This window comes from Vicugna pacos, chromosome 17 (genome assembly GCF_048564905.1).
Source record: "Vicugna pacos chromosome 17, VicPac4, whole genome shotgun sequence".
NCBI classification, from domain to species: Eukaryota; Metazoa; Chordata; class Mammalia; order Artiodactyla; family Camelidae; genus Vicugna; species Vicugna pacos.
Window position 1 is genome coordinate 29,259,770 of NC_133003.1, and position 17,507 is coordinate 29,277,276.

General features: G+C 45.6%; 1 long non-coding RNA gene across 1 annotated transcript in view; it reads left to right on the forward strand.

Annotated features, from left to right (window-relative positions):
* Positions 1–6,213: 6,213 nt before the first annotated feature.
* Positions 6,214–17,507, forward strand: part of LOC116283963 (uncharacterized) — a 256,977-nt gene continuing 245,683 nt past the window's right edge. Inside the window, exon 1 of the long non-coding RNA XR_004193693.2 lies at positions 6,214–6,689. This is a non-coding gene — a long non-coding RNA (uncharacterized lncRNA). The remainder of the gene's footprint in view (positions 6,690–17,507) is intronic.

Here is a 17,507-nt window from a genome sequence, read left to right on the forward strand (position 1 = left end):
CTACGGATGTGAAATCCGCACCCTCTGATGCTCTAGACCTGAGCTGTCTGCTCCGGTAGCCCCCAGCCGCATGTGGCTCTACAAAATTAAATTAACTTTGAAATAAACTTCCTCAGTCACACTAGCCACTTTTCAGTGTCTCATAGCTACTTATGGCTGGTGGCTACTGTATTGCTGGGTGCAAATATTAGAACATTTCCATCATCCAGAAAATTCTGTTGCATAGCGCCAGACTAAAGTGTGAGCCCCCACCCCCTCATCTCCTCAAAGTGTTCCAGGAACCCCTAAAGTGAATTTTGAAGATGGCACAGAGCCTACAGAGGGCTTAAAACATACTTTTAAGTTAGATCATCTTCAATACACCCTTCAGATTTACTGTTAATAAGAGGTCATAGAAATGAACATTGTTGCTATGAAAATAATTATTAGAAGTACGGAGTCCATTGACCTAGGGGGATGCATGTTAATTATTACATATATGCCCCTTTCGGGACGTTCCTCAGGAATTTGGCATGGGGAGTTAGTGTCATAGAAAATTATTAGATTTAAAGCAGAGATCCTCTGGAAACCAAGCTGTAACACTTTGGGGGAAAAAAACATCAAGTCAACCAGCATCCCAGAAACTGACCCAGGGGAGATAGTAGTTGGCCAGCTCTTAGAGAAGTTATCAGAAGATAACAGGAGATTTGCTGCAGCCTGTCTGCGTAACTCTAGGACCCTGTGAGGAACAGGGCAGTTACTGTGTCACCACAGAGCGTCCTTGAGGAGAAAGGGGCCGACATCAAGTCAGAAGCAATAACCAGCAGCACTTGCCCTGTAAATTGGGCTGGAAACGTGCCCCTCGTGAGGGTGCTTCCCTCCTCCGCTGGAGTTTCCTTCTGCAGGGAGGTGAGGATGGGGCCTGGGACAAACCTGCCATGGCTCAGTGCAGTTCACCACTACCAAGGTCCCGGGGGCAGAACGAGTCCAATATATTATTATGCTATTGCCCTTGCTTGTGCTAGTAGTATAGAAGGTAATGAAGAAAATGCAAGTAGGCAGGCGTCTGTAATGGGGGGACAGTAATATCTACCTCCTAACATGGTTACGAAGATTAACTGAGGGACATGTAATAAGCTCTGGCACTGAGTACAGTGTGCGCAAAACACTTCCGGAAACGTGAGCTTAAGTAATGAACGGTATACGTATTTATTTGTTAGCAGTTTTTATAAATATTAGTCCTATTAATGCTATTAAGTATCAGTTAAAATGCTATTAGTGTTTTTTTTTTATTCATTCTATAAGATAATGACAGACAGTGGCACCGGCTAGAAGAGTGACTTAGGGAGGGAGGGAAGGGGACATCACAGGCTACTTCCCCCTGTGGCTGGGAAAGGACTTTCTGAGGAGGGACATGAACCCTGACCCTACATGATGGGAAGGAGCCGTGTGATGCTCGGAGGTGATATCAGTTAGATTTCCTCTTGCATCTCGTTAGTCAGAACTGGGCCGAATGCTCACCTTAAAATCGCTCACCAGGCAAGGAAAGAGAGTCACCACGACTGGTGAGTTTTCCTTGTGAGACTTAGCTGGGAACTGTTGTAGGCTTGGGGGTCAAGAGGCAAAACTGAGGATATTTTGTAGGTACTTATATAACAAGATAAAACAGATTTCCACACAATTTTTATGGATTGATGAAATTCAAAATAGAATAATAATTAAATCTATTTTTAAAACATAGATCTACTGATGAGAAGAATGCACTTCTTTTTGGAGAATAACATTTTGCTTACTCGAGGGTCAAAGACAGTGTTTCGTATCATCAAAGTAGATGGCGCATGTGCATTTGTGAGTGCTGCCCTGTAGTGAGAGTTTACATATTTCACCTTTGAAAACGTCTTCATACGGACGGGTGATACATGTGGTCCCCGAATGCTTTCCAGTCATAACTCTGTCCCTGTGATTTGTAGTGTGCCACTCCTCATTCTTCTGATAGTTGTGTGAAAGCAGCTCCACACAAAAAGTCAATTAATGGACACGACAGTGTTCCAGTAAAACTTTATTTACAGTCGCCCAAATGTGCAGTTCATGTACTTTCCGTGTGTAACGAAGTATCTTTCTTCTTTTGTTTTTCTCAATTATTTGAGTGTAAGAACAATTCTTAGCTTGTGGGCTATACAGAAACAGGCAGTGTGCCCAATATGGCCCATGGGCTGTGGTTTGCTGACTCCTGATCTGCATTTTCTGATCCTGCTCAGACCCTGACCTGAGTCACAAGGGGAAGGGACTCTGCCTGCAGGGATCAAGGTGGAAACCACATTCGGGTAAGGATGCAACAGCCTTCACTTCAAGGGAGGACTTTCCAGGCTGAGGGAACAGTAAGTGCAAAGATCCAGTGGCAGTGATGAGCCCAGTGTAGATGTTTCTCCTCCAGAAACAGAGTGGGGAGGAGGAGAGAAGCCCAAGATGAAGGTGGAGGGGGGACAATTCTCACAATGGTGGTGTGATGAGCCTTATGGACCCTCTTCCCAGCAAAACAGCCAGAACGGATGAAATTAAAAAAATAAAAAAAAAACCACTAACCATTTAAACTCCCTGATTGTCATAAGGACACAGAGCAAATAAATACTTATTCCAGAAAATCTATTAAATCTTGTTCAGAACAGTGAGGGTCTGTGGCACTTGAGTCAGAACTCAGTCTCTCCTTCCCCTCCCCACAGCTGCCTGATGCCGAGGCTAACTTCCAGGTGAGTGCTGCAGAGATGCTGGGGCTCCCTTCCTCCACCCAGCCCCCACTGATCAGGTGAAGGTGCTACCCCAGGTGCTGTGGGCTAAGAACACTTGGGGCCCACTTACCTTCGCCCACTTAGGTAAGCCTGGAGAGGTGTGCAGGGAAGGTGCAGCCAGGTCCTGCAGGGTCATCATGTGCGCCCCATAGAAAATTCGGTTTTACTTCAGGTGAAAGGGGAAAACATTGGAGCTTTCTGAGCAGGAAGGTGATATGATCTGATTTACATGTCTAAAATAGTGCTTATTACTTCTTACTCATATTAAGAATATTATTACCAATGTCACTATCCTCTTGACTCTGCGGTCTGGGTAGAGCAAGTTCATTAAAATGCCTGCTCTGTAGCTTCCAGAACACCAGTGCCCCTTAAGCACTCACGGGCAGAATGTCCAGGGCCGAGAAAGGCTACAGAAGATCCTGAGTAGGTGTCACCTCATCCCACTTGCTGGAAGGTGGACCCAGATTGGCTGATCCATCTGCTCACTGTTAATACAGGTTTACGAGCAAAACAGAGGAAACCACGTGGTGGGGGTATCCCTCCAGGACCCCTCTCGCCTGACATCTGCCATTTGCCTCTTTGTCTGACCCTGATCATGGAAGAGAAAACCTCCTGTCCCAGCTGGGCCACTTCCCAACTTGAGTTACACCACGATAAAGAATGTTTCCTCCTCTGGTAATCTCACCTGAGTGTGTCCTCAAAGACTCTTGGGCCCTCAGTAATGAATGTCAGCAGTGATTCTTAAAACAAATGCATTTCTAAAGGAACATTTCTGTGAGTGTGTGAAAACAGAGCCTCAAACAGCTTTTATATTGTAAGGTCTGGCAGCTACAAGCAAGGAAGGAAGCAAACATCTCATTTTGCTCTTAAGTTGTCTCATTACATCATTTGTTGGCAGCCTTGGGTGACGTTAGTTGTGGGAACTGGCCACATGTTTTTGAAAAGGTAAGGACTCTTCCTCTAGATGTACGGATGGCAATGAGATCATGACATAAGAAGCTGGGTTGTAACAGTAAAGCATAGCATCAGAAGTTTAGGAGCAGAGGTCAGATACTGAGTTGGGTCAGAAGGATAACATCACATAACAGTGTGTAGCTACTTTTTATTAAGACAGCAGTGAATGAAAGTTGTGGCTTAAATTCATTCAATTTTTTAGAATTAGACACTGTGATAACACAACCATTGGTCCCTTTGGCCTCCAGTTTGTAAGCCATGAGATGGACTTACTGAAACACTTTTAACCATGAGACAATTTTTCAGAATCCTAATACTCTCCCCACCCAAGTCTACGCCCCTATTCAGAGGAAACCTAGGCAGTTGCCTCAACAGGATTCTCTCTGTCGATGTTGACTTATTTTCTTATAAGTAAGAAACACGTCATGGTAGGGTCTCTAATGGTGACAGGAGAAATAATGGTGATGCTCCTGAGTGTTTTCCATGCACCAGGCACTGGGCTAAGAGATTTATTATATCTCTTGCTTCACTTCATATGCTTACTGCTTTTAATTATCATGAAATAGAGACTACTAGAGGCTTAAACTGAGGAGGTAAAGGTCAGATAGGGTGAGTAACTTGTCTAAAATCACACAGCTCTATAGCGTTCAGTATCTTCCAAAGTAATGCATCATTTATCATAACACCTGGTCCTTTAATATTAACTTCTTTTGTGGGTTTCAGAATGTGTCTCAAGCATTTACATGAATTTTAATTTTCCAGGCATGCCCATGGACATAAACATTTGTTGAAATATGCTTTTGTAGAGAGTAAATTCACAAATATCTATGAGAGACAATAAAATAAAGGGCAGAGTAGGAATCCATCACTGGAACTAAACCTGAACCTTCTAGCTGTTTGTCTAAAACAGGAATCAGCAAACTATGGCACATAGGTCAAATCCAGTCTGCCATCTGCTTTTATAAATAAATAAAGATTTATGGGAACACGCTTTCATTATGCATCGTCTATGGCTGCTTCCCCGCTACAACTGCAGGGTTGAGAGCTTGTGACAAAACAAAGACTGTATATCCTACAAAACCAAAAATACTAGCTATCTGGCCAAAGAAAAAGTTTGTCTAAAACTAATAGCATAAACATAGTGCATATATGTCAGCCTAGGGGGGCTGGAGAGGAATTCGAGCAGGTGAGCTGCCCAACCGGAAGAATGTGCGCGGAGCCAACATAATGCGTGAGGGGCTGACATGGACCAAGACAGCACTTTATTGCAGTACAAGCGGGTGGCGTGCATGGTGGGCCGTGGCGGCAGCAGCAGTGGCAGCGCTCGGCAGTTTCTTCTAGTTCACCAAGATGACACGCCCCCAGCGTGGCGCACTTGTCCTTTTTCGAATGCTAGTGGCGCATACGTAGTGTTTATAATGCGGACTCTCGCAGCCGGCGCATGCGTGTTGTTCATAATGCTGACTCACGCTACCAGCGCATGCGTACACTTACCTCTTACCAGGTGCAAGCTATTGTGAGCTTTGGCCTGGGCCCCACGGCCTGCGCACAGCATAATTCCCGCAAATTCTACAGTCTCGCCTGCTGTGTTTCTCCGGGTTTTGGCAACGAGGCAAACCACTGGGGCAAGTAAATGCCTTGAATTTCCCATCTCACCTCCCGAAATGGGTAAAGGCCTTCCTCTTTTCTTTCTACTGGGAGGAGTGAACCAGCGTGTGAGAGGCCAGGCCACTGCCCAGGTCACCGAGCACCGAGCAGGTGGGGGCCAAGCTGAATGATGGTGGTATCGGTGACAACCAATCGCTCGTCTCTATCAAGGGCTTGAGCACTCTGTTCTGTGCTTTGCAGGCAGCGTCTCCCTGAACCTCTGTAACTGCCTTCTGGAGTAATTAGTTTTATTACCTCCATCTGATGGATGAGCACGTGGGGCCTCGACTAGCAAATTGCCCGCGATCACACAACTTTCTTCTGTCTCCAAAGGGGTGCTTCCATGATGATACACTACCAAAGCATATAGGGTGAGACCTCGGGGACTTGTGGCGCCAGCAACAACGGGTGTGGCCCCTCGCCACACAGCAGGGCAGTAAATTGAGAGACCAACGTTGGAGCAAGGAAGAGCGACTGTATTGGGAAAACCAGCAAACCGAGAAGATGGCAGACTAATCATCTTAATTGGGGGTAGAATTTCAGCTGCTTTTTTGCTAGGAAATGGGGAAGCAGGAAGGGGTTAAGGTGAGAAAGTGACGTCTGGGCGGAGGTGCCAACAAGTGTGGGAGGAGGGTTGTGAAAAAACTAGTTCTTGCTCTGTTGAGCCCAGCTGACATGGTCTGGTCCTGGTGTTCCTATAAATCTTGACAAGACAGTTATTTTCGTTCATACTTCCTTATCTCCCTGTGGGAGGCAAGTTTCAGGTAAGGGGCTTTTTGCGTAAATCTTAAGCTGTAAGCAGAATTCCTTTAATGATTAACAAGTCTACATGCAGGGCTAAGCAGAGGCTTATGGCTCAGGTTAAAGCAGCAGAAGAGAGACGTAATACGGAGTCCGAGATGCCAAGTTACTTCTTCCTTCTGGGAAGAAACTAGTCTTTTGTGTCCAAGAATGAAAGAGAAGTAGGGGGTGTGCAGGCCCTCTGGACATAGGCTCATCTTCCAGGGCTGGGGTCTCTCTTGGACCACACGTACCTCCATTTCTCCGGCCTGCTTGGGCCAACAGAGTTTCTCAAGCCACCTGCTCCCAGTTCACTGAACGCCAGGTGATGTCAGTCTTCAACAGCAGCACGTCAGACCGAGATTCTGAATTGGAACCTGTGCCTGCAGGTGATTCTCATGTAACGTAATGTTTGGGACCCACTGGCTAAATGCTGAAGAGAACATTTCACCCGGAGAAAGCTGAGTAGACACAGAGTGGTCTTCCTGGCCGTCTGGAGGGAGAGTCCTGCAACCAGATGCTCCTTTTCAGAATGGGAATATGGTGAGTAGCCAAGTTCTGCTTTCAGAGTAAAGAAGGGAAGCGTCAGGAAGGAGGTGGGAAAGGAAAGGGAGATAAGAGATGGTCAGGTTTCATTTCTTCTCAGCCTTGTCTCATCTAAGGTGAGAATGCCTCTTACATGGTCACTGAATAATACACACCAGGTGTCCATCCCCTAATTCTGGGAACCGAGCAGTTTGTTACCTACATGAGAAAAGAGATTGTGTAGATGTGATTTAAGGTTATGGATGGTGAGATTACCCTGGATTATCTGGGTAGACCCAGTGTAATCAGACAAACCCTTCAAAACAGATAAACCTTTCCTGGCTAAATTTGGAGAAAAGCCAGAGTAAGGAGCACCAGAAGAGGCAGGAGAGGTTTGAAGAGTGAAAGAGCCTCGACCTGCTGTTGCTGGCTTTAAGAAGTAGAAAGGGGTTCCAGCTGAGAAACGCCAGCGGCCTCCAGCATAACAGCCCTCTGCTCCCAGGCAGGGAGGAAGTGAATTTTCCACCTGCCCGAATGAGCTAGGAGGCCCGCAGGCTGTTTCCGAGAGCCTCCAGAGAGGGGTGCAGACAGCCCTCACACACCTTGATTTTTGGTTTAGGGAGCCTGCCTTACACTTCTGACCCATGGAACTGTAAGGTAATAATCTTGAATTGTTTTAGCCACTAAGTTTGTGGCAGTTTGTTAGGGCAGCAATAGAGAACGAATATATCGTATGAATTAAGCTGTGCTGGCTGCGGCTAGAAAGTGGTCCAGGTTAGAGGAATTAGAGGAGAAAGAAAATCGAAGAGATGCTTCCTTTTGAGCCCCTTGTGAAGAGTTTAAATGCACACATATCTGTTATCTAACCTCGTGACAGATACCGTAAGTCTTGAGAGATGTTCCCTGTTAGAATGCTTGGCTGTTTAATCCCTCCTTAACCCCTGAAATGGGGAAGCAGGAAGAACACTGAGGGTGCTGTGAGTGAGGCTTCCCTTGGCTTAACCTTCAGAGTGTTGAGGAAAGAGAAGGCTCCTTCCTGGACTCCAGAGAATCAGTGTCAAGGCTCAGAACTTTCTGCTAGTTTTTAGCATCAAGTTTTTCAGCTGCCAGACGAGGAACAGGTAGAGAACTCTTTTGCTGTTTGGTACAGTTTAGAAATTTCTGTCTCACGAGGTAGAACACAAGCCACCTGCAGTCCGAGTGCACTGTCTGCTTCATCCTTCACCTAGCCCGGAAATTTTGCAGCGATGCCAGAGGGAGTGGTGGCTGTAAGTGACTTGCTTTTTGCCTTGGGATTCCTCTCCTCTCCTCTCTAGCCCTTTTCAGCTATTCTTAAAATCATTGCCTTCATTTCTTCTCTCCCCTATGTTTATCATGCAGTGTTCTTTTTCCAAGATGTGAAATAAATGTATTACTTAATTTATGAGGATATAATAATATAATAGTATATTCCTCTGCCTGAAATGTATTCTTAAGTATTACCTTGGTCTGTACTTTAATTGAATTGTATAGAGACAGCACACCATCATTGTTAAGGTTTAACGACCCAATGATTTACAAGACAAGGCACATTTACTGGCAAATAGATTTTAGTAATTGTTCCGCTCCACGGTGAGAATAAGGGTTTGTGCATTGATTCGTCATGTTTTTTAAAACCAGGACTTGGGGCTCACCTAGAAGAGTCAGAAGATCAGGGTTCTGAAAACCTGCTGATGAGATTAGCAGGCCCCGTAAACTCTCCCTGCTCTAGGCTGCGCCCAGGGAAGGCCTCAGGTGGAAGGAATGACCCAAGGTGATGATGGCTTAAGGGTGCTACAGTGTTGGAATTAAAACAAGCGTGCACACACACACACAATTACTAGGGGCTTGTTTTTGTTCTAGTCTAAGGAAGATGAGCTGCACCTGATACTCTGGATGTTTCTACTGGGGATTCATTTTGGCATTTCTAAGGGGAAGGGAAAAATTTTAAAGTTTGAGGGAAAATACCTGCTAGGGTGGTTTGATCTCTTAAAAAAAAACAGACAGACTTACAGCTGTGTTAGGACCAGGCTCGAGGTCCAATTTGCAAGTCGACTTAATGTGTTCTTTTGCTGCCCTTGCCTGAGTGTGTGTTGAGAGCTGCAGAACCCCCTAGGGAACCTGGCCACCCTCAACCTACCTCAGTAAGTCTGCCCCGTTCTATTTTCATGCACCTCCCCGGGAATATTGACAGGAGGCCACGAGCTCTGTTTGAGGAGCGCCTCCAATCACCTTGCATACCTGACAAAAACTCAAATGGGGGAATCAAAGCAGCACTGGACTGAGGGCGCAGAGAGCTTGTGAGTAGAGGGCTGGGCTCCTCGGTGCCGCACACTCCCCTGGGGTTCTCTAAACTCCCTGGGCGTGGAGTGCAAGCCTGTTGGTCTGTGCTGCTACTCCTGGGAAAAGTGACGGAGATGAATCAAATGCAAGAAGAGCAATCCTCGCGCTGTTGTTTTTCCAAGGATGTTACTTACATATAAAATAAGTAATCTCAAGATGACATAGGACGGGATGGGAGAAAGAGGAGCCAGGCCGAGAGAGGACCAGCAGAACGTGGTCCCACTTGAGAGATGTCATTATTAAAAAGCAAATGAAAGGCAGTGCTTCTGGATGAATGCAGTGTCACACATAGGCAGAGAGTAATTTTTTTTTCCTTTTTTAAACCCTTTTAAGTTGTGAAATACCACACTTTAAAACCAGGATATACAGTGTATACTTAAATTTTAAGTTAGAGGAAGATAAGCACCTGTGGGCCTACCACACATTCTAAGAAATTGAACCTGACTGACGTCTCCTCTTCCCTCCCTAGTTGTGCGCACCTTCCTCCCTCAGAGAGGGTGCCTTCTGGATCTTGTGTGACCATTTCGTTTTCACCTCGCCATGTACCTGATACTGTGTAGCTAGATGTAGCTTCAGTTCATTCCTTTGGAATGTTTTATATAGCTTTTCACCACTGATTAAACCACTGTAGAGTGGGTGGAAACTTAAGCCATTTCCAGTTTGGGGAGTCACAAATGAGGCTGTTAAAAACATCACTGTGCACGTTGCATGTCACACAAACAAGAGTTCTCTCAGGGGATGCCTTGTGAACCGGGGAACTCACTCCTGGGTATATGCGTGTTCAGTCTTACTGCCTGATGCCACATTATTTTCTAAAGTGGTTGTACCAACTTTTATTCCCAACTGCAGTGACTATGAGACTTCCCATTGCTCCACACCCTTGCCAACACTAGGTATTGTTAGAATTCTTAAGTTTTACTAATCTGATGGCAGAGAAGATGTTTCATTGCAGTTTTAGTTTGTAATTAATTTGGATTGTTCATAAGGTTGATCATTTCTTATGTTGGCTAGTTATGTTTCTTCTGTGAAAAATCTCTTCGTGACCTTTTTCTTTTTATCTTTTTTTATTCAGTTTTGTTCTTTGTTATTAACTCACAGTAGCTCTTTCTATATTCCGGATCTAGGATGCCCAGTAGAAACATCATACAAGCCACGTACGTTACTTAAAATTTTCTAGTAACCACATTAAAAAAGGAAAAAGAAATGGATAAAATTGGTGTTGATAACTGTTTCATGTAACTTAGTTTGTATTATCCAAATATATCTAAAATATTATCATATCAAATTAATGAAAAGCTTGAAATCTGGCATGTATTTTATACTGAGGGCAAATCTCAGTTCATGCTGGTTCAGTTGCAGTTGCTCCAAAGCCATGTGTGTGTCACAGCCAACATGTAGAACAGTGCATGTCTAGAGGCCGATCCTTTGTCAGTCATTTCCCAGCCTGTTTCTTTTCCCTTTGTGATTTCTTTTTATAAGCAGAAGTTTTTTACTTTTACTTAGTCACATTTGATCAGTCCTTTTTCAGTGCTATTTTGCATCTTGTTTAAGAAGTTCTCTATGCAGAGGTGATAGTTTTTTTGTCTAAAAGTTTTCAAGTTGTGTCCTTCACATTTAATGCACATGGACTCAGTTTTTGTGTGTTTTTTGACATGGAGATTCCCTTTCGCTTCTCCGTATGATCTGCTCTTGATTGAATCACCGTCTTTGTCCTGCTGCCCTGCCTGTCAGCCCCGTTGTGTTCCCATCAGGGGACTGGTCAGGTTTCCATTACAGGCATGGCTGTGGTTTTGGATCTGTTCTTCTCTTCCATTTGCCTGTTTGTCCTCCTCTCCTCTAGTACCACACTGTCTTAATTACAATAGCTTTAAATGACAGTAGCTTTATAATAAGCCTTATTCTCTGATGGGCCAAGTCAGTCTCTTGGCTGGCTACTTCCTCAGGAGTTTCTCGGTGTATTTGGCCCTTTTCTTTCAGGTATAAAATTTATAATCACTTTGTCATGATCTGCGAAAATCCTTTGGTGGCCCTTCCATTTTCATGGACGAGCTGTGAGCTGTGGAAACTCAGATGAGTCACTTTGCTCCTCTGGCCTGTCTTTTCATATGTGAAATGGAAGTAGCGTGGTTCCATTCTTACAGGACAGCTCTGAAGGTTAAATGAACGTATAGTCCCTAGCACGGTGCCCGGCACACGGGAGATTTCCAGTAAGTGAATGAGTAGTTTTATTATTAGAGCTGAGATGTGGCCGTCCTGTTGTGGAGAGGGCTCGAATGCTGAGAGGAAGGACTTTTAACTGTGCAGGACTGTGGTACGGGAAGAGCTGCAGACTCATGACCACCTTGTCATCACATTTTGATGCAGGTGTTCATGCTTAGTGTTATTAATACACATGTAGAGTACTTCACAATTTTTAAAGTATTTTCCCTCATTTGGTCACATTTGGAGTGCGGAGGAACCTTGAGAAGCAAGTAAGCATGCGCATATTTGGGAATAACAGCCTGCAGCTTCAGCCGAGCTTGGGAGGCTCTGTCAGGGCATCGGGGAGCGAGGTGATGAGGACCAGCGTCTTCTCCTCAGCCACCTACATGCCAGCCAGCAATCAAGAAGATAACGTGTGGAGGTGACAGTAGGATTGCCAGATAAAATACAGAACATCCAGCTAAATTTGAATTTTAGATAAACAATGGATACATTCTTAGTATAAATATGTCCCAAATATTGCAAAGGACATTCTTATATTAAGATGTATTCACTCCTCTGAAATTGAAATTTAACTGGGCATCGTATGTTTTTATTTGCTAAATCTGGCAATCCTGGGTGGGGGATGTTGCTGTCACTGCTTCAATCTGGAATTGTACTCCAGTGATTTAGTGCATGAATTAATTGCCCTTACGGTATGCAGTCCAACACCTCCTTTTAACAAACGTGGAAATTGAGGTCCAGAGGCTCAGAGTTGGTCAACTGCAAAAATGGGATACTTCTGACTCTGTGTCCGTTCTACTTCTGAATGTGTTCTTTCTACTTCTAAATGTGTAAAAATACACAGCCAGATTTCCATTATCCTCTGAATCCTAGAGTAGTAGGTATCTCTACCACATTGATCACAACCCTTGGGTCTTATGCAGGTTCTGTCGCAGGCCCTGGTCGCCAGACTCGTATCTGGTCACCCAGGGTGTTCACCCCAGGCTGAAATGCTCAGGATTCTAGAAAGTATCATGCTGGATGGGAGGTGAAGGCCATGAAGGTATAAGCAGCTGGCCTTTGAAAGGACAGCCTTGTCAGAGTCTTCAGTTACTATGGTGATAGGGATCAGAGGTGCAGATAAAAGCATAGAAATCTTCAGATGCAAAAAGAATAAGAAATTGGCAAGGGGGAAGGAAAGAGTAACCAATGAGGAAAGACAGTGCCTCTTCCTAGCACCTGGAGGGGTTGAAGGACATAATGGCAGAAGAAGTGGGGCTCCTTTGGGAGAGGAGAGTGATATAACAGGGCTTAATATCAGAATATTCTCTTCTAAAATGAAGTCTCTTAGACTGAGGAAGGGCTCCCACAGGCCTCTTAGACAGATGAAGAGTCCCGTTGCTGGAGTCATTTAAAACCAAGACTGAACAAGGCGATGGAAAGTGGACTGCGGGAAAAAACCCTCTGGATTGCTTCTGGGACACACTCCATCATTTCATCAGTCTCTTTTCTCTATTCTGTGAATCACTGGCTCATTTGAAAACACGATGGTTAAAACTCTCAGGGAACCAGAAATTGAGAATTTAATTGAAAGTAATTTTCATACAAGTGAAGCACAGTCTAGAAATTCATTGTGTGTGTGTGTGTGTGTGTGTGTTGTGTGTGTGTTTAATTGAGGATAAGGTAAGAAACTTGTCCCAAAATTCTTACCAGGCCAAAGCTTTTATTTCAAACTTGATGAGCTGTTACTATTTCTAAACTCTAGTTTCAAATTATTTTTATTGGACACTTGAATGATAATGTCTATTTGACTTCAATTTTCTAACTAAATAGTCTTTTCAGAAAATAGATCTCCCAGCTTCCTTCAAAGCTCAAAATAAACACCCAGAGTATCTGTGTGCTGTAAAATCACCCCCTCTATGATGCTGATCAAGGCATGAAAATTGCCCTCCTGGTGCTAGGTGCCAAGCCTGGGTGACCTTCCCAATTTTTCTGCTGCAAATCTGAAAAACAAACCCAGCTGTTCTGGAGAAACACCAGGAGGAGACGCACATTAGATAAACGTTCATGTTTTCCTTTTACCGCAGACGGTCTCACAGGAGATGAATTACATAAAAACTCTACCTGTGAGCAGGCCTTGATTGCTGTCGTGTTACTTCCTTACATCAGTTCTAATATTTCTGGTAATAGATGATTTTTAAAGGCAATTTTGCTTGCAGCCTTTATCTTCTGCTTCATCTCTTGCTTGCCCTCCGTGAAATGAATTATCACATATTGTTGATTCTACCCTTTCTCTTCCAATTCGTCCCCGCCATTCCTACCTCCATAGCCCCATTGTCACAACCTAAAGTCCCCCTCTTTCTCCCCTGCTGCATTATATAGCTGCAGCCACAGGAAACTGCCCAAAGCAGAGCCTTGATCCAATCTCTCTCCTGCTCAGAAACTCTCCGTGGCTCCTAGTCGTCCGTGACGCCTTGTCCAAGCATCAGTCATGCCAGTACCACCTCCATTATCTTTGCTATTCTCCTTTCCATCTGTGCTGTTGTTTACTTCATATTTATCTTTAAATGGGCTTTTTTTTCCTTAAATGTATTCTAAAAAGAAACTTTCTCTAATAGAAAGCCAGTATCATCTATCATAAATGGAAGCTAACAATAAATACAATGCAGGCAAAACAGAAGTAGTATCTCCTAGCCAGAGAGTGCTGCCTGGGGCTGCGCACCTGGGGCCTGCTCTCCCCGTGTTTGCAAAGGTGGGTGATTATTCAGTTACCTTCCCTTTGTCCCTCCAGATCCGTTTTCCTTCTTTGTCCTGGCTCTGGTGCCAGGAAGCTGAGCCCTGCCAAGTAATTGGAGGCCCTGTTACCTTCCGGTTGGGCTCAGCTTGTGAGAGCCCAGCAGGGAGGGAAGCAATGGATCCAGGACTGTGTTCCCTGCCTCCACCCTAGTAGGGTGCCTGCAGCTCGATGTTGTACCCTGACCAAAGCTCACTGCTTGTTTTACAGTGTCTTGTTCTATGTGGCTCTCTCCTTCTGATTACCATAAACTCTTCCCTCCTCTCGTCTCTTAGCACCTAGAGATAGTGACAGCTGGGCCTTTACTAGCCCTGGGTTACTGCCCTTCTGGCTCCCTATCCCCATACGTGGTCAGTGGTCCCTTCTTTAATCCCTCCTGAATTCTCCTACTTCTGACAGAGTCAGATCTCCCCTTGGAGACCCTGACTCATGGAGTTGTCATGGGCTGGATGTCCTAGAGCCGCCTCAACCTTGGCTTCATCAGATTGGAGGTAGACTGATGCAGGTACCGTTTCTGTACTGCCTACCTGGCACCGTGTGTGTGTGCAACAGTGACGCATGGGTCCCCCACTCTGGGGCATACTTTTCTATGGAATAACCCCCTACATCCTCTGTGCAGGATAAAAGCTGGACTGGAGCCCTGCTCACTCGTCCCATTCAATTTCCCTCCACACACCCTTTGTTGCAGAAGAGTGAACTTTATGCTGTTCCTTGTTCTTGCCCAGGATTCCCCACTTGTGGTCTGAATTTAGGCTGATTCTTCTGCTTAGAAAGAATAGCTCCTCCGTCTGCACAGTCGTCTCTCTAGGCAAGTCCAGTGCCGCCTTCTCCACCAAGGCCTTACTGACACGCTGGCTTCTCCGGAGTGCCACGTGGCTCTCTTAATACTGCCTCAGCTCCGCCCAAACCCTGTGTGCCATCTCCCCCGTGTGTCCTGTGAGGCGCAGAGAGTGCAACTCCGCCAGGCTTCTAGCTGAGCTGAGACTCGCATGCAGGTCTGTCGGCTGCTTGGACCCCCCCTGACACCGCTGGTTGTTCTTCCTCAAAGCTGATGAGATTCTAGCTGGTCTTAGGATCATGCCTTCTCTCCTGTACTGTATGGTAGCCTCCATTTATGCATTTAATGAGGTGGTTAAAACCTGTGAAGTTCCAGGCACATGCTAGATGCTGGACACACAGTGACAGGTAAAACAGCGTGATCCCTGTCCCAGGGAGCTTACGGCCTAAAGGAAACTACGGGAACCTGTTGGGAAGGAATCTGTTGAGGAAAGCCGTGATTTTTAGAGTCCCCATCAATAATTTATTTACACAAAGGCATACGTGAACAACATGTGGTCGCCATTGGTTTGCCGTTTAGCATGGAACTGCCCTGGGTTTTGAGGTTATCTTTCCTTAGGAGCTGACTTCTGATGCAGGGGAGGGAGATGTCCCTTCCCGGGATAAGCATGGGCCACAGAGTGAGTCCTTGGCTGCGTGCAGGAAGGAATTCAAGAGTGAGCAGAAGTAGCATGAGAGCAGGTTTATTTACAGAAAGAGAAAGTCCACAGGCAGAGTTCGGACTGCCTCAAAGTGAGAGCGGCCCCAGGGCCCGGGGTTGTTGGTCTTTATGGGCTAAGTCATTTCATACATTAATACGCTGGAGGAATATCCTTGCTGTTTCACGGAAGAGTGAAGACTCCCAGGAATTGGACGACTGTTCACCTTCTGGCCTTTTATGGTCCGTTTTGGAACTGTCACGGTGCGAGAGGGAGTGAGTTTTCTTACTACAAAGAGGGTATAATGAGCTGAAGGTCAATGACTGGGCCATCCTGAAAGCCAGCCTGGTTTTAGCCAGTTCCAGCCAGGTTATATCCCATCCTAAGGGCTGTTTATCTAGCAGGAGTGTCCTGCCCCTCTCCTTCCTGTCTCACTTGTATTTTGCACACTCCTCAAGGGGTCACTGTAAGGTGTCAAGATAACACATACAAAAACTCATAGTAGGGCCAGGCACCAAATAAGGGCTCAGTGCACAGCAGAGGTGGTGATTGGAGTGGGGTGGTTGTTAGCCCATGAACGGTTGGACATAGACTCTCTAGGAAAAGGCAAGAGTCATGTTTGCTTGAGACCATCTGCATGCAAACTCCTGGCGGAAAATCTTGCAAGCTCCAGGGCTGCAATTACAAACGAGCTCAGAGGGAAACAGTAAACACACCAGAGCAGCAGCTGCAGGGGGAGCTGAGGTGTTCAGAGCGAAGTGCCGCAGGCAGAGGTTAAGTTAACCTGGAGAACTGAAACACATATTCCACTAAGATTCTGTACATAAATCATTCTTGTATATTTTAGAGCTGAGCTAAGAACACAGGATGATATAGGTTGTCAAAAAATATTCACCACACTGAATCCATTTTGAATATAGACTGTTATTTCTGCCCTGATCAAAACTCCTCTTCATCAAAAGAATGTAACTTGAGGAAGATTGTGGAAGTAATTCTTCCTTCCCTATTATTTTAAAGGACAGGAAAGTGTGTGTGGGATTGCCTAGGGTCATTCATCTTGGATGAATAGACAGTGCTCGGCTTCCAGGAGAGGAGGAGAAGGCCGTGCAGAATCCCTGTCTGGGCTTCCAGGGAGAGCCTGCCTCCATAGACATCCGTGGGTAGCTTTCATGCTGTCCCTGTGCAAGAGTGAGAGGCTAAATTTCCTCAATAAGAATCAGAGCTCTGTCTTTGGTTATCTGTTTTGTGTGACCAGCAGTGGACAGACATATTTTATTTCTTTAGCACATTCTGACAAGAACCCGCTGAGGTAGGTGCCTACCACTTTTCCCGCTTCCCATGTGAGGAATCTGAGAGCCATTGAGACCAGTTGCCTTGCCCAGGGGATGCCCAGATGGCCAGTAGTCCATGCCCGATGCCCAGGCCGGCACTTGGTGCTATCCCACACTGCCTCTCAAGACGCAGCGTTCACGATGCTTGGTTAGGCTGATCTGACATTGTGAGCATGTGATAGCATTATTACATGGAGTTCTCTATCCATTGTCTGTTTGGCACAACGGCTCGTTTTCTAAAGATGACTCATGCCCCCACTGCTATGTCCTTAAGAGTAATCTGAAGCATTAGAGAGAGACATAATCGCTGAGGAAAGTCTGCATGGTAGAGTACAAGGTGTGACCGAGCAGGACGCTATGGGCCTTCCTAGGACCCGTATCCTCTGCTTTAGCTCCTCTCTGCAGTACCCAGATGAAAGTGTCTTATGCACATTTCCTAAGTGTTAATTTTACAGATGCTAAAATCCCCACCAGATGGATGACTTTACTACTCGATGACCTTGAGCGCACAGCCCCTAGGCCGACTGAAGTTTAAGGGTTGATAACGTTGACCCTGGTGACACCGTCCCGTTGCCTCTCCATCAGCCAGTCAGAGAACTGTGCATGAGCTGCGGCTGCCCTCCCTCACCTGGCCTTTAAAAACGCTGTCCTGAAACCCGTGGGGGAGTTGGGGTGTTCTGAGCACTAGCTG